Genomic DNA, 25,816 nt, shown 5'->3' with positions numbered 1-25,816 from the left:
GCAAGTGCTCTGGTACAACCCAGAGGGATAGGGTGAGGAGGAAGGTAGGAGGGGGTTTCAGGATGGAGGGACACATGTATACCTGTGGCTGATTGATGTTGGTTGATGTATGGAAAAAAGCATCACAACATTGTAAAGAATTATCCTCCAATTAAAATAAATTAATTAAATATTTTTTTAAAGTATTTGTTTTTGCTATTTCTGAGAGTTCTATGAAGGTTATATTCTGAGAGTTCTATGAGAATTATGTCTGTCTCTCCATTCTGTACTTCAGTGGTACATAGGGTATATCTGTATATATATATACACACACACATATACATACAAGCATTCAGTTAATGTGCCAGTAAAGCATAAGACTTCCAGTTAAATATGAATTAGTATAACTGTGTTGCAAATATTGAATGAAACATACAATAAGAAAAATTATTCATTGTTTACCTGAAATACAAATTTAACTGGTTTCCCATATTTTTACCAGCTAAATCTAAAACTGTACAGTTGGTATGTATTGAACACTCCATTATAATTTTGTAATTACACTTGTTATTATATTTCATAAATATATTTATCATACAGGGAAAATTTCTTCTTAGTGTTCTTCTTTTATAAAAGATTTTGCTTATTTTTAAGAGGTTTCCATCCTGCATAAATCTCAGAATCATTTTGCTAAGTATTTTTATTGGGATTGCATTAAATTTATCAAAAGTCTTCATTTTGCTTTCTGTATTTCAATAATTCTCAAGACTCAGACACATTGAAAAAAAAGGTGATGAATAAATAAATAAATAATTTTGGCCAATATATGTTTAATGTTTAAACACTAAAGGCATTATCATTTAACAAAGAACAAGAAAAGAATGAAAAACTGCCACCTTTAGAAATTTTAGCCTCGTTTTATAAAACAAGGAAAAGGCATGAAATATATGAATACTGGGACATGGAAATTATTTGCCCATAATATAATTTCTTGCCTAAAAGTTCCTATTTAGAAAACCCAATGAATCAATTAAATATATTCAAATTACTATGAACTAATTTAGTAAGTGGATCATCTACAGAATAATTGTATAAAAAAGTAACTTTTATAGATTTTCAATAAAATAAGTTAGAAATCATGACATAAAAATATCCTTCTTAATATGAAACAAAAATATAAAATATCTAGACATAAGCTTAACCAAATATACCTAAGTTTATACAAAACACTCAGAATTATAAAATTTTACTAAGAGATGTGAGAAGTCTTTAATACATGAAGAGATTTATCATATTCTTGGATAAGAAGTTTTAATGTTGAAAATGAGATTTTTATTGAAATTACTTTCAAATTTATTATAATCTTTATGATACAGTTTAATTTTTGACGTCTTTTGCAAATCTGAAAAATCTCTCAAACATGTCCTACACCCCTTTTAATAATGTAGTCTTATGACTATGTCTTCCCAAGTCTGTGGAAAACTATTATATCTCATAAATCAAGTTTGCTAACTTAAAATACACATTATCTGAAATTATAAAATTGTTTGATTGATATTTTTACATATCAAAAACCAGTTGCATCGTGTACCCAGAGTTAATACAATTACATCAATGACAAAGAATGATCAAGATTGTTTAGAAAAAATAATACTATTAATAACTAAGAAATAAAGAAGAATGAGAGAAGAAAATGGCAATCCCATGGATGGAGGAGCCTGGTGGGACACGACTGAGTGACTTCACTTTTTCAAAGGAGAATGAAAGGGACTTGTAGTAGCAGATATGAAAGAGTAAAATAAAGCTATGAAAACCAGAATAATTTTTTAATAAAAGAATAGATAGAAAACAGGGCAGATTAAAAAATGAACAGAACTACTAACTAAAAGCACAGCACCGTCCTCTAATACTCCTGGTCATTTTTTACCCCAGTACTGAGCCACTTGTAGTCTTTCTCCAAGAAATCTTTTTATGAGAGACTGGTTCAAAATGGCAGACTTCCTATGTGACTCAACCTTCCTTTCCTCCTGCGGTTCCACTTAGTGCAGGATGTTATATATTTACAAACATATACCATGCAATGCTAGTAGAATAAAAAAACTGAGCAGGAATAGACTACTAGAAAAAAAAAAAAAGAGAAAAACATGAAAGTTGTAAAACACATGGTGCTTGATTAACCAGGAAAGTATAACAGGGAAATAGGGAGCTTGAGATTCCAGAGGAAGTGATTCTTTCTATCCAAAGCATTGAAAAGTATAGGGCCATAAATTTCCGGACTAAGAGAGTGGGAACGGGGTAAGCATCAGGGGAACTGGCTGAAACAAAGATTCAGAATAACTGAGTGGGTTGTGCCTCTTCCTCACCACTTTCTTTGTGAAGCAAGGGAAGGAGGACTTGACTGTAATTTTCTCTTGTTCTTCCCTTGATTCTTAACAACTCCTTTTTTATGAATTCATCATTTTAAAAAACTGTACATGTCCTTAAATTATCTTAACCAAACCAAAATGTAAGAATAGAATTTAGGAAACAAGTTGTTAGAAGATATTCCTTTATGTTATTTGTAATTTGGTTGCTAATGAGTCCTCTGATTGAGGAAACTAAAGAGTCATAACCTGGAGAAGGCAATGGCACCCCACTCCAGTACTCTTGCCTGAAAAAATCCCATGGACGAAGGAGCCTGATAGGCTGCAGTCCTTGGGGTCGCAAAGAGTCAGACACCGCTGAGCGACCTCACTTTGACTTTTCACTTTCATGCATTGGAGAAGGAAATGGCAACCCACTGCAGTATTCTTGTCTGGAGAATCCCAGGGACGGTGGAGCCTGGTGGGCTGCCATCTATGGGGTCGCACAGAGTCAGACACAACTGAAGCAACTTAGCAGCAGCAAAGTCATAAAGTAAAATAATTTTAAATTTTAATCAACTATACCCCATGCTATAGTCATACGAAAAAGGTTAGTTTGGGAAATGTAGGTGTACCTTGATCCACATGATCTAGGGGAGTGAGTATACACTCTGACACTAATTACTCACTCATTTGTATGGTCGGTTCCCTTTGTTTATGATTCTATTGGAGAACAATTGATTGTTACTTGATGACAGTAACCTTTCTTTAAGATAATACAACTTCATTCCTCATTGAATATATTTCTTAAATAGACTTCTCTATGAGGAACACAGTTCCACACAGCTAAGAGGGATATTTTTATCAGTTATATCTGCTGTTCTAAATTAACAGAATGGGCATTCTGAGATACAAATCTAGCCATTGTGAATGTGGTTGACAACAATTAGTGTTCATTCCTACTTTGTTCTGCCCACCCTAATTGAAATTTGCAAATGAACTAATTATATTGTTCTGTTGAACCTGAGATACCACACACATGATAAACCCTTTAGATAATCCCTTGACTTTCCAGGATGTATTTACTGAAAAACAACATCATAACACAGAAGACCCCAAAGTCTAAGTCTGTGGGCCTTTCTCATAATGTGTTTTCTTTCTTCTTCTTTTTTTAAATAACTATTTATTTGGCTGTGTCGGATCTTAGTTGCAGCATAGATCTTATTTGCCCCACAGCATTCAGGATCTTCCCCTACCAGGGATGGAGCCCACATCCCCTGCATTGGAAGACAGATTCTTAACCCCTAAACACTGGATCACCAGGGAAGTCACTTCATAGTTTATTTTCTGTCTTTCTCATCTTCCTTGTTCTATTCAATCCATGTTCACTCTGATAACCCATCCTCTCTTCTGTTACCCAAATGTGAAGTTACCCTTTGGCCAAGACAGTTTTTAAAAAACTGTATTTAACATCACTATTATTCCATTGTCACATTAGCAGAGCTCTTGATTTTTTTAGCATAAGTTTATAAATATCAGCCCATTAGAAAGTTGAGACTCTAGTTTTACCATTTAATTCAGAAATGTGTCTTATGTCTGTTTGGGCTTACTATCTTGTTCTACTTTTACTCTTAAGATGGATTCTTTTATGTGTCATTTTAGAGTAGAAATTAATAGACAGACAATTATAAAAGTTGAACATTAGGCAGCTGAAGGAAGCTGTGCTAGAATGGGAGCCCACAGCCCCACATAGCTGTGTCTCTAGCAAATCTTAGCCTTTAATAAAATAGTTTTCATGCATCATCCTGCTTATCTGTGTGTTCACAGGTGTGTGAAAGGCTATCATCTGCAGAATAAAACACCCCATGGCACCAGGACAATAAAAGTGGTGACTCTCATCTATCTTTGCCTGAGGAAAAGAAGGCTTGAGAACATATAGAAATAGAATGTGGGAGAGAAAGAAAAGGCCACAAGCAAAGTTTAAATTGTTTCCAGTTTGGGTCAGTAGAAGGGGTATGCACCACAGGGAGCTAGAAGGCATTGACCTTGCCATCCAGCAGGTGCACTTAGAGATGTGGCAAGATGGCCCAGTACAAGGCCCTGCTTGGCACAAATATAGCTGTGACCTAAATTTAAGGAAGCAGAGAGCCACATTAAAAAAGCAAGATAAGACCCAAATCGCATCTCTCTGGAAAGAGAGAGAAAGATATTGTAAACAGAATAGATTGGAGAGAAAGGACAAAAGTACGCACAAATACATATCCCAAAATGTAGACAAATTCCCTTTAAATACAAAATTGAGAAATCCAGTTCGAAGGGATACGTTTGGCCAAGTGGGCTGAGGGTTTATTTATTTCACTGCTATATTAGCTTTAGCCTCTCGGGCATATAAAACATTCTATTAAACAGGAAAAGGTCTATTTTTTCAAGTATAAGAAAACTTTTCTTTACAAAAGTTTCTTTTAATTATCCAAACTATTCCAAACCTTTCTCTATATTAAAAGATTAAATGAATCAAATAAATTCTGAACTGAAACTCAAAGTTCTGTCATTATTTTCAGATGAATGCAACCTTCAGAAGAAGGCAAAATAGGGATAAAGAAGTGAGGCCAAAAAAATCTTCTTTCTAATGTTTGCACCTAGTTGTCAGTGCCAAAGTCTCGTTGCCTGAATTTCATTCTGAATGACTAAGGGAAGAGTGTCATTGTAACCAGAGTTCTGGGGAAACCTGAAAGATATTATTTTATTTAGGAGAATGGTGGCCACCTGAGCAAACGGACAACCCAAAATTGGGCCTGATTTGAAACAACATAACTTGTTCTCAGACACTTAGCCTCCTGGTAAGCTGGTTACCTGTTAGACAGGATAACGCAGCCCCAGCATCTATTTTCAAAGATTTCATCATTTCAGATATGTGGGGGAAACACGCATTGCCAGACAGACAAAATAAACTCTAACATACTGAAGGGCACCAATTTTCTTGTACCTGGAATGCTTATGCATTTGAGTCAAGTATTCTGAGTATGAAAGGGAGGTACATCGTAGGAACAGTGGGGTGTAATGATTTTCACTGGAGTGGAGGGAGATTTATATCATACTGAAGAGCATTCAAAAGAAAAAGGTCTATACATGGACAGGGTGGACACGTTTTACTAGGTTTCTCCCTCTCCACAATTTTACCTTCCCAAGCTTGAATTTATAGGCTTGGGTTTCATAGTGTAATTACTGGGTTTAATATCAGAGAGGAGAGCAGCTTTGGTTTTTGAGTATGTTTGGTGTTTATTCAAGGGAAACAATCTCCAACGCAGTTTCATTTTCTTTTCATTTTCACTGGAGTGGGGGTGGGGGATGAATACTGATGTTTATGGAGTTTAAGGGTCTGGCAGCACTGGGAACTGCAGAACTTTGTTTATGCAGCGTCCAGTTTCAATCCAGAGGGTGCCAATGCAAACTTCTCCAGACCACCACGCCAAAAATGTCGGCCCTGTCTTGGAGGAGCAGCTTTCCCAAAGCAGGGGAGAGGTTCTCAGAGCCAGCTTAGTTTGCAACTGAACTGGGGAGAAAGCCCAAGCACTAAACCATGCTGTCTCAAGCACAGCAGTTTAAAAATATGCTTTTTATCAGATTTGCCTCATATTTTGCCTCATATTTTTTATCACAGCAGGAGCCTGCCATCACCAGCTAAGCCGATTGACTGTGTCCTCTATCAGCATTCGGCTTTGATATTCATGTCTTCAGGAAGGCGCCCTCCCTTTCACTTATACTCTTGCTGGGGTCTCTTTATGCACCCACTATTACCACAGTCACAGCATCTGTCCCCCAACTGGGAAGGAAGCTTAAACTCATCAGGATCACCTGCATATCTGCTAACTGTGGGTGCCTTCAGAAATGCAGTGCTATCAGCACTTTCTTTCCATTCTTGAGACATTACAACTCCACAGCCCTTGGGGGGTTTCTTTCTAACAGCTGGAAAGTCCTGATTTTCCATACAAGTTGCTTCTTCCTCTTCATATTGCTTGGTATCAGGGCCAACTTCGTAAGGCAGTTTTTTTTTTTTTTTTCGTAAGGTAGTTTTTAATGAACCCGTAGCCAGTGTGTTAAATATGTTAGTTGAGTTTTTCCATAAAGCCAAGCTAATATAACCCAATTGTTTTCTTAGGCACCCTGTGGGGAGTAAGGAACATAGAGGGTAGGAAAAGTGGGGGTGTGTAGTTGATATAGTTGGTATGCTGCCAGAGTTACCCACCTTTCAAGACTTCCCACCCAATAGTGAGCTGATGGCCTTCATGTTAGCTGAGCTTTCTAAAATAAGGAGCTCATCAATACAGCGGAGCCCAGAAAGACTCAGGTTTGGAGTATAAGCCTTTGGGAAATGCTGCCATACTGAGAAAAAAGTAGCTCAGTAACTAGCGTGAACAGACTTTGAAGTCAAACTCTATGCTTGCTACTTTTCCTCCTAGAATTCTTGTCACTGCAAAACTATCTAAGATCACTGCCAAACTATTTATGATGTTAATCAAGTGCAATAAAAAAACATACACCGTATTTGTTTTCCTGTAACTTGCGTTGCCTGTGGCCTTTGTCCAGTGCCTACTAGACAGCACATTCTCAAGTGCTGGGGGTGGTTTTGGGTTATTCGTGTGTGAGTTCACTATGCAGTCCTGTGAGAGGTGGCAAATATCTGTCAATAGTCAGGGCAGTTCATTTAAGCTCAAACCTCTAAAACTATGAAGTGAGAAGACAATATCAAAAATTAAAACAAGCAAGCAAGCAAACAAACAAAATATCCCAAGTGTAAGAAGTTAGTTAAAATCTTGGACTCTTGAGTCAGACTACCTGAGTTTCAGTTCCAGCCATTCACTAGCCGTTATGGTCTCAGGCAAGAGTTCTAACCTTTCTCTGTCTCAGTTTTCTCCTCTGTAAAATCAGATATATATAAAAGATAATAATAGTATTTACTCATTTTATTAGAGTAATAATTAATTGACTTGATATCTGTAAGAGGTTGGTGATTAGTATATAATAAGTTCATTTAGATATTTGTTAAATAAAATACTCTTAAGATGTGGTCACTGATTAGAGGATAATATTCCCTTGTCAGATTTGAAAGTACTATAGGAGGAAAGAATGCCTACATTACACAGAACTAAATCCATCAATTATGAAATATTCCAGCATCATGGTATGTATTCAAATTAAAAGGAATCATTGAAAACTAAGCATTTACAACATTGCCAACGACAATAATTTAAAACACTGTATAACATTTATAGCCAAACTGACAAAGGTTTTGAGTTCTAACTCTGATGTTTACAAACTTGTAACTAAAATTTCTGCATTCTCCTTTCCTTATCTGTAAAAAGAGCTTTTATAGCACTTCTTGCAGTAGATTATGGTGAGGACTAAATAAATGTTTAGTACAGTGTTTGACATATAGCAACCATCCAGTAATATGGAGAATTTTATTTTTTTAATTAGGAGGCTTCCCTGGTAGCTCAGACGGTAAAGTGTCTGCCTATAATGCGGGAGACCCAGGTTCGATCCCTGGGTCAGGAAGATTCCCTGGAGAAGAAAATGGCAACCCACTCCAGTATTCATGCCTGGAAAACCCCACAGACCGAGGACCCTGGGAGGCTACAGTCCATGGGGTCGCAAAAACTCAGACACGACTGAGCGACTTCACTTCACATACATTTTTGGTAATGAAACTTCAGTATAGTTATCAAGAAGTAGGGTTCTTATAGAAGAAAATCTTCCTGATTTTAAGGACTCAAACTAACAAAGATCAGTTTTAAAGATTAACCAACATCTTATTTTATGACGTATTTTGGGACTTGTAACTGTCAAGCAATGGCACCTATCAAAAGGAAAGATTTTATTCCCCTTTTAATCAACATTCAAAAAAAGAAATGGTTATTTATGACATGAGAGATGATAATTGTTCATAGTTAACAATGGTGTTTCTAAAAAACATACCTAAAACTAGAAATTAGTAAACAGAAAAGTATACAGCCTTTTAAAAGGATGTAAAATAATTATTGATACAAATTTCTAAGAACTTTCTCCTGGAGTTTATATTTTTATTTCAGTTCTTTCAGTAGTTTTATTTCTGAGCCCCATATGTTTTATTTCCTGTCAAAATTGTTTTGGCTCCATCTTGCTTCAAACTCCTCACATGTAAGGATTTCAAAGTTATATAATCTTAGATCTAGGAGATGCCTTATCAATCATCTAACCAAGCCTTCTTATGAGGAAGCTGAGGCTCAGAGAAGTGAAGTAGTTGGCCCAAGCCCACAGAGATGCTCAGAGGCAAAGGCAGGTTTAGCATCTAAGATTCCCGGTGTTCCCATTTAATTTAGTGGAATGAAAAATTTTGTCAAAGTTGCTGGAGAAGTGACAACAATCATCAGGTTTAGTTTTGTTTGCAAAGTGTGCATGTGTAAGACTGTTTATTTCCTCTCAGATACCATATCTACAGCTCCAGTACCTGTCACAGGGTGAATAATGGTGCCTAGACTATGGTCTTCTGTGTAAGCAAATAGGTTTCCCAAATAGACTGAATATTTGATTTTAGTACCTGCTTCCATTCATGTGTGTATGGAGTTTATACATACATATGCCATTCTTACTGTGTTAACTTTTTGCTATTTTAACACTATACGTATGCATATATATACATATTTATTTAAGTAAATATATATATATATACATATTTATTAAATATATATATATATATATATATAAAACTTAAAGAAATATAATGGTTAGGTGCAAGTTAATACAATCAGTTATTAATAATTTTTATGTCTAACTCCAGCCTTCTGTTCAAATAGAACACAATATTCACAATAACTTTGAACTTAATCTTGAAGTCCACTGGGATAAATAGGCAGCTACTGAGTCAAGCATTCGGGAATCTTCAGTTGAAGATGTCTAATTTTCTCATAGGATTCTACTGATCTCTGCTTATAACTCATCACAAATGAAGGCTGACATTCCCTTGCCAGAACAATCAAACAATTTATTTCACTATCTGGATTCACAGGTCTCCTAACCATTTTGAGAAAGGTAAAACTGATTTGATAAAAGAAAAAAAAAAAAGTTAAAAAAATAGAATATGTAATAAGAGGTTTGGTTCTTACAAAAGCCCTGTGGAGTAGGTTCTGTTATTTCCATTTTGCACATGAGGGGACTAAGACACAGAGAGGCTAAGTAATTTGTTCAATAAGTAACAAAACTGAAATTTAAACCCACACAATGGGGCTCCAGAGTTTACATTGTTAACCACAACAATTACAACCTCTCCAATAAGCCAACCGACTTCCTAAGAGGAAGGGTAGTTTCTGGTCTCTTCCACCTGAAATGTGCTAGAAAATCCAATTATTCAGTAGTCTTTATGGTCCCCTAGCTCATCTTTAACCCAACTTCAAATTCAGAGAGCAAGATTATACTCTATTTAATAAATTATGCATTTTTTCATATCATATATTGTTAATATTATACATCTTATAATAAATACATGCAGGCAAAATATCATGGAGTTTCAAAGTATACTATACAAACTGCATATGTGGTTTTGTCAAGAATATCTTGCATTATCACTATATTTTGGATAAACATACAGATTTTTAATTTTTGTTTTTGCATGAAGAGAGCAAATAATCATGTTGCATTAAAAAATTATATTACTTGAGCAACAGATTTTGAAAACTAAACATAAAGAGAAAATAGTATATAATCAAATTATTAAACATATAAAATATTATTGCAAAATATGTATAAGAAAATGCATAATCACTGTGGTGTAGTAGTAAGGTATAAAAACCAGAGAGCACAGTATAAGTACTATAATGGGTAATACTCTTAATAGCAAAATCATGCTTTTATATTTTTTATTCCCATTTTGTTGGTTCCCAGAATCTAGAGTCATCATCATCATTAGCAGATTTTTTCCAGTATATATAATTAGGTCTTGCCACCTACTCAAACTGCTATGCATATCAGAAGATAATGTCCTGAATTCAACAAGCTAGCATTTTGGGCTCCTCTACCTTCAGGGTTTGCTGCAACCAGAAACAATGCTCTTTGCACCTGGTATGCTGCCTGGAGCAATGGAGTTGCTTCCTGACCAGAACGTAAAAGTCATCCACCAAGAGCTCCTGTGTCCCCACAGCCTCAAGATGGGGATTCTGGGCTACCAGCACACAGAGATGGAAATTTTAGACAAAGTCAGTGTTCCTCCATCCCCCAGAGGAGTTTAATCGCAACCCTGAGGGGACGCAAACTGAGCTATTGAACGTGAGATGGTAAAATCTTAACGGAGAGGATGTCTTGAGAAGAGACTTGTGGAAGGCTGAAGTCAGCTGCATGTGGAGAGTGCTGGTGGAGAACAGAGAAAAGACGAAAGCTACAAAAGGGAGATGAGAAGGACTGGGGAAAGCAGTGGCTGGGGTAAAGTCCAGAATGGGAAGTATGGAGAGAAGCAGTGGTTGTGAAGGTGTGCTCAGCCCAGGGAAGATGGACTTTAAGTCTCTGGTCTCTCAAGCAGAAAGCTAAAGATCTCATTGCTGTAGAACAGGTTCTCCTCTTACCTCCAGATATCTTCCAATGACATTCTACTGCTTCATGGGTTGTGGGATGGCAAATCTGAGACCACTGTTAGGTAGGATTACTGCTTTTAGATTCTCCCTACAACCTGAGGGGTTAAAAAAAAAAAGTGAGAAACTTAAATTCTTTCCAGGTAACTAATACCATTAATAACTCTTTACCTCTCGAGGGGGACTGATGGGGATAAATATGGTGTAATATCCCAAATCGAAAAAAATTCCTGCTGCTTTAAATCCATTGCATACTCAAAATACACTTGCCCAGCAAAAAAACACTTTGTTCTACTATTAGACAATAGCTTAAAATGCTTTTGCCCTTGGGAACAGTACCACATAATTTTTATTCTTAAAATGATTGTTTTCTTATGCCCAAATTTCAGTAAATACGGATGCAAGGAGAGAGGAATCTGGATAACTGAGCCACTGAAGTAAGTGTGAGGAGGTACCTGAAAAGGTATGTTGGGTATCTTAAAGAAAACTAAATGCTTCTGTATTTCCACCTCAGATTGCTTCAAGGAGCCTAGCCAAAGGCAAGCCATAACCATAACCAAGGAGGTAAAGAGCATTAAGCAAGTACTATGAAACTCTCTAATCTTCCATGATACCTGGTTTCCTCATTAGTAAAATCAGTGTTTTAGTAGACTTCTATAGCCCTTTTGGAGAAGGAAATGGCAACCCACTCTAGTATTCTTGCCTGGAAAATCTCATGTACAGAGAATCCTGGCAGGCTACACTCCATGAGGTCACAAAGAGTTGGATACGACTTAGCAACTGAGCATAAGCATGAAAGTCCCTTTAAATTTTAGTCTTATAATTGCTGGGGTTTTCTTCAAACATTTACTTTTTAAGATTTTTTGATGTGGATCATTTTTAAACTCTTTAATGAATTTGTTACAATATTGTTTCTGTTTTATGCTTTAGCTTTTTTTCCACCAGACATGTGGGGTCTTAGCTCCCTGACCAGGGATCAAACCCTCACCCCCTATGTTGGAAGGTGAAGTCTTAACCTCGAGACTACCATGGAAGTCCCTTAAGTATTTATTTTTAAGCCAGTATAATTATTATTTTTTCCAACAAAATCTGAAATAAGAAACAAATAAAAACACTACTCTGATTAAAAATAAGATTGGGAAGCCCATACCCTGTGTTCTCAGCCTCTTCATTTCCTCAAGAACCCCTGAAGGATCATAAGGGGTCCTAAAAAGAAGTCCATCCTTAACATTAATGGATCCCAGGGCAAGAGTACAAATGGAGACCATACATGTAAACATTTAAAATGAAGCATTTATAAATGAAATTAATCATTAAAATAAGCATATTCCATCCTCCTACTTCATCAAATAAATATTCATAATGGTGGATAAGAACATGCTCAAATATAGAATTCTTAGATTCCTCAGAGTTTGTGACGGAAAATTCTGGAATGAGATAGGCCAGCTCCTGGCCCCTAGCCCCTGGTGCCCAGCCTAGACTCCACTCATTTTTTCTTACTATTCCCAGTTCCATCTCCCATGGTGGAACTTGAGAGGCATCTTGTGAGCACTGCCCACAATTTCTGTGAAGTGGCTTTGTGGTACATCCTTGGATGATAAAACCTTGCAGGGGAGGATTATTTAGGTTCAGACCATCTGAGCAAAGAAATCCAGAGCCCAGAGTACCACCCAGACAATGGCCTAGAGAGCAGGCAGTGGCTCCTGGTGGGCCCATGTCCATCAGGCCCATAGATCTCAGATAGTATTGCCTGGGGAGGGTTACACTCACCCAGGCAAGGTGCTTTGTGTGAAACTGTTACCAACCAGGGTTCTTGGCCTCCTTAATCAATGGAAATTGACAAAAGGCCAGGCAAGAAATTCAGGCAAGGCTTTGTTGGGGCCGTTATGTAGTAGTGGGAAGAGAAGAAGTGGCAGCTTCCCTTGCTGGCTTGTTCATTGTAGAGGGGAGGCAAGCTGGCTCCTTACATGAGGTGAGGGTAAGGGTGTGTCCCGAGGTTGGGCTGAAGGGGTGGCTTGGGTGTTTTGCCCAGCCCTTTGGTGGTGGTGTGTGCAGGGGGCATGTGTAGTACCCTGATTTTGCTTCTAGCTCTTCGGAAGTGACAATTGCAATTGGGAATTTGGGGGTTTTTTTTTTTGTATTTTGCTGTCCATAATTTTCCCCCAACTGTGCATGCATGCTTATTTTTTAACCCCTTATAATTTCTCTGTATTGTGTTGTTTAGGGAGACATTTGTCTAGGAGCAAGCATTGCAGCAAAGGGTCCCAGGTCCCAGGTCCCAACCTATCTCACATCCTTGACCCAAAGGCTCTCTTACCCAAGTCTAGGGCAGTACTGACTGAGCAGAGGTGGAGACTAGGAAACCATCCTGTGGGTCCTTGAGGGCTCTCTTTTGAATGCAGTTTGGTAGAATGTTTTTAGTGGACCTCAATGTAGGGTCTTTATAATCAACCCCATTGGGTATACCTCTAGACTGCAATGTCAGACACTGTTGAATTTCCAGCCTGTTCTCCTGCTTTATACATTTCAGACTTGCCAGCCTCACAGGAGCAATTGAGGCAATTAATTTCTTAAAATCGTATCATATATATATCAGAACTTCAGTATGACACTTACGTTATATGTTATATGACCTGGGGTTGGTTCCTGACTTCTCTGACAGCTTATTACTTCATCAGTATCATCAAGGAGAAGGCAATGGCACCCCACTCCAGTACTCTTGCCTGGCAAATCCCATGGATGGAGGAGCCTGGTAGTCTGCAGTCCATGGGGTCGCTAAGAGTCAGCACGACTGAGCGACTTCAGTTTCACTTTTCACTTTCATGCATTGGAGAAGGAAATGGCAACCCACTGCAGTATTCTTGCCTGGAGAATCCCAGGGACAGAGGAGCCTGGTGGGCTGCCGTCTATGGGGTCGCACAGAGTCGGACACGACTGAAGCGACTTAGCAGCAGCAGCAGCAGCAGCTGTATCATCAAAATAGTAACAGCAACCTCTTGGCCAGTGAAAGATTAAAAAAGGATAACGTATGGCAAGTTCATCATACTGAATTTGACACAGGATAATGACTTCAAAAAAGTAACAACCACTACTTATTATTACTATTAACAATGAAACAAAAGCTATTAAGCTGTAAGTTAGTTATAGAAATGTCAAAGCATTCATTCAGCGTAATATATTAATAGTAACTGAGAACACGGTCTTTGAACTCAGGTCACAGGTGTTTGTATGTTTGCTCCATCACCTAGTACAGAATATGCTAGGCACAGGCACAGTCCCTGCCCCACAGAACCACAATCTGACTGACAAGAATGCAAAACTCGGAGAGTTTTTCATGGTTATTAGACCCTACCATATAGACTTAATTTTTTTAAAAAACTAAAACTCATTTTAAGTTTAGGCTCTTATATTTGAAAAGCACTACCAGATCTCAAATATAGAGCACAGTCATTAACCAGTAGGGACTTAGGTTCATTTGGAAAAATGAGTCTGGCAACGGCAAAATTGTACAATTTTTGCACAGCAGCTTAGAGGAAGCAGCTCAAGTCACTGTTATAATCAGAAACATCATCACAGTCAAGATGCATGAAAATCCAAAATGTTTCAAACACAGAATCTAACACTGAATTTGTCATTTTACTGATGTCTTTTCAGCGTTGCTCCCCAGAAGAAATAAAGTTTAAAGAAAAAGTTTGGTTTTTTCCTCACTACTAAAAAATACTTAAGGATATGGCATTTAATATGATAATGGCAAATTTCTCTGTTACCTATCAATTGAAGGCTATTTTTAAAACATAAACATTACATTTGTATGAAGGAAAGCAAGACCAGGAATGACAATTGTCATTTTTATGGGAGCCAGATCTCTCTAAGATAATTGCATGTGTACATTCAAGGACAGAGATTTATAGCTGAAGCACACTTTGTAGATTTCAGTGACAGGTACAGGCCTTGAAATACATCTCCAACACAGGAGATCAAACAGATTTTTTTATTTTTAATTTTTAGTTAAAGCTCCTGATAGCACAGTAAGAAAATGAGCTGACAACTTACTGAGTTAATCTCTCCCTTTTCAGCTTCTGTACAACAGATTTTTTCACAGTTCCTACCGCTTTTATTGTCTCTTATCTCAGACATTCTCCCACATCATACCTGGAATTTGTGGCTACTGAGTCGGGTCCCTGAGCTTTTCTCTGTTGGTGGGAAGCTCTGGCACTGAAGGCTGTCCTGTCTTGTAATAGTAATAAGTGCTGCTAACAGGAGGGATTAGTCTAAACCAAGCCCAGGGGTTCAGTAACCCCTGGAAAACTGGTCTTTTCCCTGGAGTTGCACCCTTGTCTGTAAGTGTTAAACCTTATAACAACCTAGGGAAACATAACAACTACAGTTCACTCAATTTCTGGTTCATCAGGTATGGAGCGTCAAATTGCTGTGAGCTCCATATATTGATATGCTGAAGAGCTGAATCAACACCTAAGCCTATTTCCCTGAACAAGAGAGTCAAAGAATCTCAGTCATGCAAAGAACTTTTAATCATGGTGGGGGGTATGAATAAAGAAGACTAAAAGGGGCAAGGGTAACAGAGAAAGAAAGGACTAGACAGGTGTGGAGCCCTTGGAAAATTGTACAGTGAGAAATGAAAATCTAAGCTGTTCGGGTTAAGTCTTATCATAACGAAGAATATTTTCAATCCTCTAAAACAATTCCAAGTCCTAGAAAATGCCTCACTTATGTTAAGGGAGATTTTATATTGTAAAACTTGCCCACAGCAATGGAATTTATACGATCCTTTGGTGTGGTATAAAATAAGGATTGCATGGCAAAAGGGAAAGATGTCTTGGGGCCAGATGGACCCATGTTCAAATCTTTTATCAATTCATAGCTGGGTGGTCTTGGCCAAATCACTTAGTCTATAGCTTTAATTTCCTGATCTGTCAAAAAGAAATAATTTATTATAGACTTTAGTCTATAAGGGATGTTCTGTAAGTGGTGGTTATTATTATAAAAGAATATGACCTTCAGTCAGAAAAATACCGGGCTATAATACCAGGCAAGATATACTGGGCTAAGCAGTCAATAGGTGGGTTGGTCATACATCCCAGTCTTCTCAGGACAGCACCAATTTATACTCATTGTCTTGGCATAATTGTTATCATTGCTTCCTTTCATTCGGTGATGGATGATATGGTCATTCTGGTAATAGGCTAAGTCCTCACTGGTCAGCTAAGGCAGAAAGGAGCAGGTACAAGCACCAACCAACTGAGTCCTGGTGAAGAAAGCAGAAGAGTCCTAGCAAGCCCAGAACTTTTGATGCTGAGCTCTCAACAGGTCAGTTGCCTCCTCATTTGAGAGTCAGAATCCATGGGTAAAAAGTGTCCTTATGTATAAAATTTTCTGGATATAAGTTTGTTTTATCAAATTTTATTGGTATATTGACTTCCCAGGTGGTGCTAGTGGTAAAGAACCTGCTTGCCAATGCAGGAGACATAAGAGATGTAGGATCGATCCCTGGGTTAGGAAGATCCCCTGGAGAAGGACATGGCAACCCACTCCAGTACTTTTGCCTATAGAATCCCATGGACAGAGGAGCCTGGTGGGTTATGGTTCACAGAGTCACAAAGAGTTGGACACAACTGAAATGACTTAGCATGCATGCACACTGGGTATCTACTAGGTACCAGTTAGAAAGGGCTTCCCTGATGGCTCAGATGGTAAAGAATCCTCCTGCAGTGCAGGAGACCAGGGTTCGATCCCTGGGTCAGGAAGATCCCCTGGAGAAGGACATGGCAACCCACTCCAGTGTTCTAGCCTGGAGAATCCCATGGACAGAGGAGCCTAGTGGGCTACAGTCCATGGGGTGGTGAAGAGTCAGACACGACTGAGTGACTAACACAGCAACACAGTGCCCTAAAAATGTCTCCTTTTAAAATTTTCTAGTTTATACCCAAAGAAAGACCCAGAACATTATTTCATATTATACTTGTTAAACTAGTGACTTTAATAAAAGGTCTAAATAGGAAGATTTGTAAGTAATATTTACCTTTGCCCAAGAAGAGAGCAACAGTATAGGCTTAGAGCCTGGCTTTGAAATTTGGGTAGGTAGGTATGTCTCAGGCAAATAAGGGGATACTATCTATTTTCCAGAGTCAAATGCTTGAAGACAGAGCCATGAAGAAGACTTGTCTGGTCCAGACAATTCTAAGACATCAGATATGAGAACAGAGTAGCTTTTATAAAAGTAGATGAAGCTAGAAAGGTTACCTGTGTCAGGCAAGGAGAGCTTATGTGCGTCTGAATAATCTTGAGCCAACTAAGGATTATTTTATGTAATAAAATGACTGAAAGGGATAAAGCTCTCAGTATGTGGTCAAAACCAAACTAACAACTGTTGGGTTTATTTTTAGTGCAATTCCTGAAAAATGAATATTTGAAAGGGAGAAAAAAGTTGTAAGGAATATAACGCATTGACACATTTGTTCAAGTTATATTTCATAACCACTAAAAATAAACAGAATTAGTTCTTCGTCACATTGCTTTCCTTGACTTCTTTATTTATTATTTTTCAGTAGCTGCTTCCTCTGAGTCTGGAGGCCCCTTCTAGACTAACTGTGGAACTTAATGTCTTTTTGCCATTAGAGGGTAAGAACATATTCACTAGGCTGCTGTCAGTAGAAAGAATTGAGCCAGTTTAAACTGTAAAATAGGCTTGGGAGTGAAGAAAATTAATAATTTTGTGAATGCTTTGTTGTGTTGTTTTTATTCAGCTCTGTTGTTCTGGACAAGTCATTAATAGAATCTCAGACATCTAGAGATAATAAATCTTGTATGAGTTATATGTCTAAACAGAAGTATCCATCAAAAGTAGGGTGTGGCAAGAAAATGCTTGTCCAGTTATCTAATCCTTTAATTAATGCATTTATTCAACAAGAATTCACTCCAGGCTAGGAAATATTATAGATATTATGAGGGATACAATGTTTGATGAACTATGCTTTCTGCTTTAAAAGAAGAAGAAACTCAGATAAACTCAGAAATACATGATAATATATATAAACATTTGAGACAAACTGGTGATATTCAGAAACTATTAAACATCTTCCTCTTCAGCTCCAAGTGCTTAGGTGTACCAAGTAAAATAGTTAATTTTTCTCTTCAAAAACATATAGCTGATCTTGAATGCAAGGAAGGGAAATATTCAGGTACCAGATAAGTTTAAGAAATCCATTAAAGTAATTGAGTCAAATGAGTTATGAAGGAAAATGTTGAGAGGGGGTTTTACCAGCCATATGGTGATAGTAGTTAAAATATGCAACCTGGGAAGTGAAATGCAAAAAGGGAGGTGAAACTGGGATCTTAGCATCTAAAGATGGAAGCCAAGAACGAGCCAACTTCCATAAAAGGAAATTTTAAAACTTCTTTATTCTGACTGGGTTGGAACCTAAAGATAGCTGTTAACTTTTGCCCACAAATATAAACAATAATCTATGATGGACAGAAGTTCACATGTAGGAATTGAGCTGATTTAAGCCATGTGTTGGGGGAATATAAAGAGCAAAAACATTATTTAAATATTCTAGGGCCTGATTACATAGTAACTGCAAAACCATCTCATAGTGGATCTCCATAACCAAGATACATGTGGAAGAAAGCAATTATAGAATGTGAGAAATTCTACTGTTAAGAGATAATGTGTAGCAAAGGGAAAAAAATTACTCAGGGGAATTAGAGATAAGAGACATACTGTAACAGTGAAGCTATGAAATAAGAATAAGCAATAAGAGATAAAAAAGAATAAAAAAGAGATGGAGATAAGGTGCTCATTAAAAAATCTAGATAGGTAAAAAGATAAAGCTAAAGAGAGAATTAATTAATTGGAAGATTACAGAGGAAATCTTTCCTAAAAAAATATAGAGAAATGAGAAATGAAATGAATGAAAGAAAAGTAAAAATATTTGAAAAGTAGACTAAGAAGCTTTAACAAATGTATGATAGTTACTTTAAAATTTTATTTAAAATAATCATAGATCCACAGAAATTTTTAAAAACAGTAAACTGAGGTCCCATATACCTTTGACCTAGTTTCTTCTAAAGGTTACATCTTACATCTTAATGTTTCACTTAATATAATATCATATACATGTGTATTAGTTGCTCAGTCGTGTCTGACTCTTTGCGACCTCATGGACTGCAGTCTGCCAGGATCCTCTGTTCATGGAATTCTCCAGGCAAGAATACCGGAGTGGGTTGCCACATCATTCTTCAGGGGATCTTCCCAGCCCAGGGATTAAACCTGGGTCTCCTGGATTGCAGGCAGATTCTTTACCATCTGAGCCACCAGGGAAGCAAAACACCAGGGAAGAAGAACTGCTAAATTAATAGCAGTATAATATGTATAGTTGTACCAATGTCTCCTTATTCCTAGTAATTTTCTTTGCTATGATGTCCACTTACTCTAATGTTAGTATAGCTACTCCTACTTTCTTTGGATTAATGTTTGTATACCTTTTACTTTTAACTTGCCTATTTCTATATGTAAACCTAAAGTGAGTTTCTTATAGGCTGCATACGCTTCAGTTAAGCTAAACTGCATATTAATTGGATATTGGTGTATTTAAATTATTTACTTATTGTTAAAGTTAAAATAGATTTAATTTTTTAGAACAGTTTTGGATTTATAGAAAAATTGCAAAGGTAGTATAGGAATGGTATCATATAACCAACTCCAACTTCCCCTATTATTTACATTGTTATGGTACTTCTGTTGCAATTAATGAATCGATATTGATACACCATTACCTTTATTCATGTTCATGTTATCTCTTCTTTTTTTTTTTTTTTCAGTTTTTACTTCATGTTCTTGTTCGATTTCCCACTCAAGGTACTACATTATATGAGTTGTCATGTCTCCTTAGGCTTTTCTTGGCTGTGACTGTTTCTCAGGCTTTCCTTATTTTTGCTGTCTTTAATTATGTTAAGAAGTACTGGGGAAGTGTTTTGTAGAATTTCCCCCAATTAGGATTTGTCTGACCTTTTTCTCACGATTAGACTGAAGTATGATTTTTACGGGGAAATCCATGGAGATAATGAGATATTTAACCCCATCATATCAAGGATACATACTACCAACATGAATTATCATTGCTGACTTTTAACCTTGACCTTTTGGTTAACTTAAAAGCACTGTCATTAAACTTGCTTTCCCTTAAAGGTAAAGTGCTGTAGTGCTCCCAGGAATTTTTTCTTTGCTTGCTTTTTAGAAGTTTGACTATTATGTGTCTTGGCATGGATCTCTTTGAGTTTATTCTGAGTTTTCCTAGTTTCTTGAATCTATAGACTTTATGGGTTGTTTTGTTTTCATTTGTTTATTTTTCTAAATCTGAGAAATTTTCAGCCCTTAATTTTTTCAAATACTTTTTCAGTTGTCTCTTACACCCGCCCTTTGGACTTGAATTAAACAAATGTTAAATCTTTTGTTGCAATCTTAAGATCTTGGAGCCACTGGGTTTTTGCTTTGTTTTATTTTCTCTTTTTCCTTTCCTTTCTTTCTTTCTTTTTTTACGGTCCCAGTCTGTTTTTGTCTGCTCAGATTGGGTGATTTTATTGTTCTGTCATCAAGTTCACTGAGTCTTTCTTCTGTCCTTGCCATTCTGCTGCTGAGTTCATCCATGAGTTTTTCACTTTAGTTGTGTATTTCAAATTTTTTAAAAAATGTCAATTTGGCTTTTCTTTATATCTTCTACTTCTCTATTGAGACTTTCTATTTTTACATTTGTGTCAAGCTTCTTTGTAATCACTCACCCAAAACATTTTTCTGATGACTGCATTACAATCTTTTTCAGATAATTCCAACAGCTATGCCATCCCAGTGGTGGCATCCACTGATTCTCTTTTCTTACTCCAATTGAGATTTTCCTCACTCATGGTATGAAGTGTGATTTTCAATTATTCACTGGCTACTTGGGGTGTTATGTTTTGAGATTCAAGATTTTGTTTAGATCTTCTGTTAACAGGCCTTCTATGATGCTTCATAGTGGGAAAGGGAAGCATCACCTTGCTATTACTGCCAGGTGAGGTCAGGAGTCCAGATTCCCCACAGGACTTCCACTGACACTGGAAAGGTGGGGGGACTCCATTACCTCTGAAAAGCAGTGAAAGTTCTGGCTGTCCTCTAGGTTTCCTTTGCCACCAGTGCAGAAAGGAGCGGGGAGGTGAGGCATGCCTCACCACCAATAAGTCATGGAGGAAGTGTAGGAGCCCCACATGGCGAGAGTTTCCTTGTTACTGTCTTCAGTTGAAGTTTTGTCTTCATACTTGGCTTTCTCTAATATCACCCTGGTAGTTGGCGGGCAGAGAAACACCTCATTCAAGTTAGGCAAGAGTGAAGTCTAGGTGCCCTACACTTTGACTAAGGATAAGGTAGGGGTTAGGCCATGTCTGGTTGAGGCTGAGTGTTATTGTTTAAAAGTTTTCAATTTTGCTAGGCTTTTCTTCCTAGTCTTTAGTGCAAAATGAGCTAACTTTTCTTGGGTCTCTTTTTGTTTACGCCCATCATGTTTCTGGATGGCTGGCCTCTCCAGTACCCAATCTGGCAAAAATAGTAGCCCACTACCCTTGCTGTCTGAAAGTGCTGAGGTCCCCAATGCTCTGCCTTCTTCTTTTTTGCTTTTTAGTCCTTTGATGTTCACTTTACATGTGATGCAAGTTTTCTTAGATGTATTCAGAAGGAGGAATGGGAAGAGGTACATCTACTTCTGACAGGAGTTTAGACAGCAAAATGTAGAAAGAATAGTGAGTAGGTAATATTTGAAGAAGAACAGTTGAGAAATTTCCAGATATGACAGAAAAAGGAATTTAAATTGAAAGGGCACATTGAGGACTTGGTAGAATTAAAAATAAGTCTATCACTTAGAAACACTATAGAGAATTTATAGAATATCATAGATAAATTAAAATATCATAAAACTCACAAGAAGAGAGAAAGATCATCCCAAGCGGAATGACAATAAATTTAGCACCAGATTCAGCAGCAGCAGTAGCAGCTATAAATGTCTAAAATAATCTAATATATTTGAAAATATGTCATAAATTTGTCAAAAATTGTCATAAATCTAGAACTGAAAACAAACCAACTTATCACTTAAACTGCGATTAAAATAGATATATTAATAGACATCACTTCAGTTCAGTTGCTCACTCATGTCTGACTCTTTGTGACCCCATGGATTGCAGCATGCCAGGCCTCCCTGTTCATCACCAACTCCCAGAGCTTATTCAAATTGATGTCCATTGAGCCAGTGATGCCATCCAACCATCTCATCCTCTGTCATCCCCTTCTCCTCCTGCCTTCAATCTTTCCTACCCTCAGGATCTTTTCAAATGAGTCAGTTCTTCACATCAGGTGGCCAAAATATTGGAGCTTCAGCTTCAACATCAGTCCTTCCAATGAATATTCAGGACTGATTTCCTTTAGGATGGACTGATTGGATCTCCTTACTGTCCAAGGGACTCTCAAGAGTCTTCTCCAACACCACAGTTCAAAAACATCATTTCTTCAGTGCTCAGCTTTCTTTATAGTCCAACTTTCACATCCATACATGACTACTGGAAAAACCATAGCTTTGACTAGACAGACCTTTGTCAGCAGAGTAATATCTCTGCTTTTTAATATGCTGTCTAGGTTGTCATAACTTTTCTTCCAAGGAGCAAACCAAGGAGTCTTTTAATTTCATGGCTCCAGTCACCATCTGCAGTGATTTTGGAGCCCCCCAAAATAATTTCCCCATGTTTTCCCATTGTATGGGCAAATAATGTTTCCCCATCTACTTGCGATGAAGTGATGGGACCGGATACCATGAACATAGTTTTCTGAATGTTGAGTTTTAAGCCAACTTTTCACTCTCCTCTTTCACTTTCATCAACAGGCTCTTTAGTTCTTCTTCACTTTCTGCTATAAGAGTGGTGTCATCTATGCATCTGAGTTTACTGATATTTCTCCCAGCAATCTTGATTCCAGCTTGTGCTTCATCCAGCCCAGCATTTCTCATTATGTGCTCTTCATATAAGTTAAAAAGGCAGGGTGACAATATACAGCCTTGATGTTCTCCTTCCCTGATTTGGAATATGTCTGTTTTTCCATGTCCAGTTCTAACTGTTGCTTCTTGACCTGCATACAGATTTCTCAGGAGGCAGGTCAGGTGGTCTGGTATTCCCATCTCTTGAAGAATTTTTCACAGTTTGTTGTGATCCACACAGTCCAAGGCTTTAGTGTAGCCAATAAAGCAGAAGTAGATGTTTTCCTGGAACTCTCTTGCTTTCTCGATGATCCAGTGGATCATCCAGTGGCAATTTCATCTCTGGTTCCTCTGCCTTTTCTAAATCCAGTTTGAACATCTGGAAGCTCACGATTCATGTACTGTTGAAGCCTGGCTTCGAGAATTTTGAGCATTACTTTGCTAGCATGCAAGATGAGTGCAATTGTATAGTAGTTTGAGCATTCTCTGGCATTGCCTTTCTTTGGGATTGGAATGAAAACTGACCTAGAAATCATAAAGTTTGCTACCTACAGGACTTCACTGAAAGGGCTACTTTAAAATTGCTTCTGTGAGGTAAAAATATACTAGGAGGAAAGTGTGGGCTTCCAGAAGAAAAGAGATGTGTCAGGACATCGACAAATCATGGCAGCAAATCTAAAGCAGAAATTATGAAGAACATAATAAACATACTATTACTATAAATATTTATAAATAACATGGATAGTAATATGATGCAACAATAATTAATAATATTTTAACTATAGTTAATAGCATTCATTACAGAACAAGAAAGAATAAGGCTTGAACATTAGAAAAGATGCTCATTTAAAGGAAAATTTAAAATATGTTAGATAAATTTAAAATGTATCTTTATCAGGAGGAAAATAAAGATATTTATCCTAACTTCCTTAGAAAAATATCAATTTAAAAATGTACTATGACTTAAGTATAAAGAATAAACTAAATATTTTTCAACAGGGGTCGGGGGAAGGAAACAACCAAAACTCACTATCAAACAGAAAGCAAAAACAAAGGGGCAAGAAGCTAAGACTATAGGAGAATAACAAACATATAAATTATAATATGCAAATTCATGGATTAAAACATACAGATTCTCAGATTAGATAATATCAAATCCAGATATATGTATTTTTCAAGAGACTATTTTAAAAGCAAATAATAGAGAAGGTAGAAAATAAAGATCTGGGAGAAGGTAAGTGGCTTTCCAGGTGGCACTAGTGGTAAAGAACCCACCTGCCCATGTAAGAGACATGAGACTCAGGTTCAATCCCTGGGTCAAGAAGATGCCCTGGAAGAGGGCATGGGGATCTACTTCAGTATTCTTGCCTGGAGAATCCCATGGACAGAGGAGCCTGACAGGCACAGTCCATAGGGTCATAAAGAGTTGGGCATGACTGAAGTGACTTAGCACTAACAGATCAGGTAAGTACTAACCAAAGTGTACCAGTAAATCAATGCAAATATAAAGCAGGGTTTCATAGCCTCAGTACCACTAACATTTTAGGCAATATATTTGTTGTGGGAGACTGACCAGTGCATTGTAGTATCTACCCTATTACACAACAGTGGTACCCTCTCCCCTAGTTTTGATGACTTAAAATGTTTCCAGACATTTTGAATATCACTTTGCTGGATATCGACATTACTGAATATTACCTGGGGCAAGTTACTTCTGGCTGAGGACACAGACGTAAAGAAAATTATATTGAAAGGGAGGAAAAGAAAAGATTTTCCACATATATTTAGAATTCTAAGATGTTCTCTAAGATTACTTCCTCCTGTTGTACATATAGTCTTCCTGTCATTTAAACAAACACTAATCTTGGTGCAGCTGAAGGATCTGCAGATCTAATTAAGGTCTCAAATCAATTGACCTTAAAATAGAGAGATTACGCTATATGGAAACTGACTTAACCATATGAACTTTTAAAAGGGCCTAGGCTCTTCCTGGAGTTAGAGATTTGAAGTGAGGGGGACTTGATGAAAGAGTCTCCATTATTTATCTTTAAACATGGATGGGACAATGTGGCAAGGAAAGTGGCAAAAAGTGGCTGTCCCCTGGAAGTTGAATCCAGCCTCTGGCTCTGATAGCCAGCAAAATACGGCGACCTCCATCCTGTAGCTGCAAACAGCTGCCAACACCATCTCTTTGCTCATCTATTTCAAACTTTCTTGCTTATTCTTGTACTTTTACTCTTCCCCTTGAATTTGAAGAATTCACTTCTTGTGTCCTATAGTCCATTATTTGGCCTGTGAAATGGAGATAATATAAAGATCAAATAATGTTGAGACTGGAGAAGATATTTTTAATATGTGATAAACAATTGATTAACAATTAACTTCCAGAATATGTAAAAATAACTTTTAAAAACAGTAAGAAAAAGACAGCAGCAAAATCAGAAAATTAGTCAAAATATTGGATTGCAAAAAAATTCACAAGAAATTTGAAATATAATCTCCAAATAAAAATGATAATTTCCCAATTTAGGACCTCTTCTGTAGTATCTTTTCTTAATCAATATGTAAAGCAGTTTAACAGTTCAAGAATATAGAATACTGAGAATGCTAAGAGTTGAATTGTTACCAACACTTTGGAGAGAATTTGGCAGCCTCTAATAAACTGTGTAAGGTAAATAACTGAGGGTCCAACAATACCACCTTTGGGTGTACAATATAGAGAGACTCTTAGAGACTCTTACAGTTGTGGAGAGTAGAGACAGTTACAAAAAGCTATAAAAATATGTATTTTAGAATTGTTTTAATGGAAAGAAAAACTTTCCTAAAAGATCATATTAATAGATAGGGAAATGCATAAATAAAATGTGGACTATTCACATGAAGAACT

The 25,816-nt window shown here is 37.2% G+C and overlaps 1 pseudogene; it reads left to right on the top strand.

Moving 5' to 3' along the window:
• LOC122428829 overlaps positions 1 to 25,816 on the top strand; it is a 127,041-nt pseudogene that overhangs the window by 49,458 nt on the left and 51,767 nt on the right.

Source organism: Cervus canadensis, chromosome 2, assembly GCF_019320065.1.
Source record: "Cervus canadensis isolate Bull #8, Minnesota chromosome 2, ASM1932006v1, whole genome shotgun sequence".
Classification (NCBI taxonomy): domain Eukaryota; kingdom Metazoa; phylum Chordata; class Mammalia; order Artiodactyla; family Cervidae; genus Cervus; species Cervus canadensis.
The sequence above is the reverse complement of the archived record's forward strand: the minus strand, read 5'-3'. Positions and strand labels throughout refer to the sequence as shown.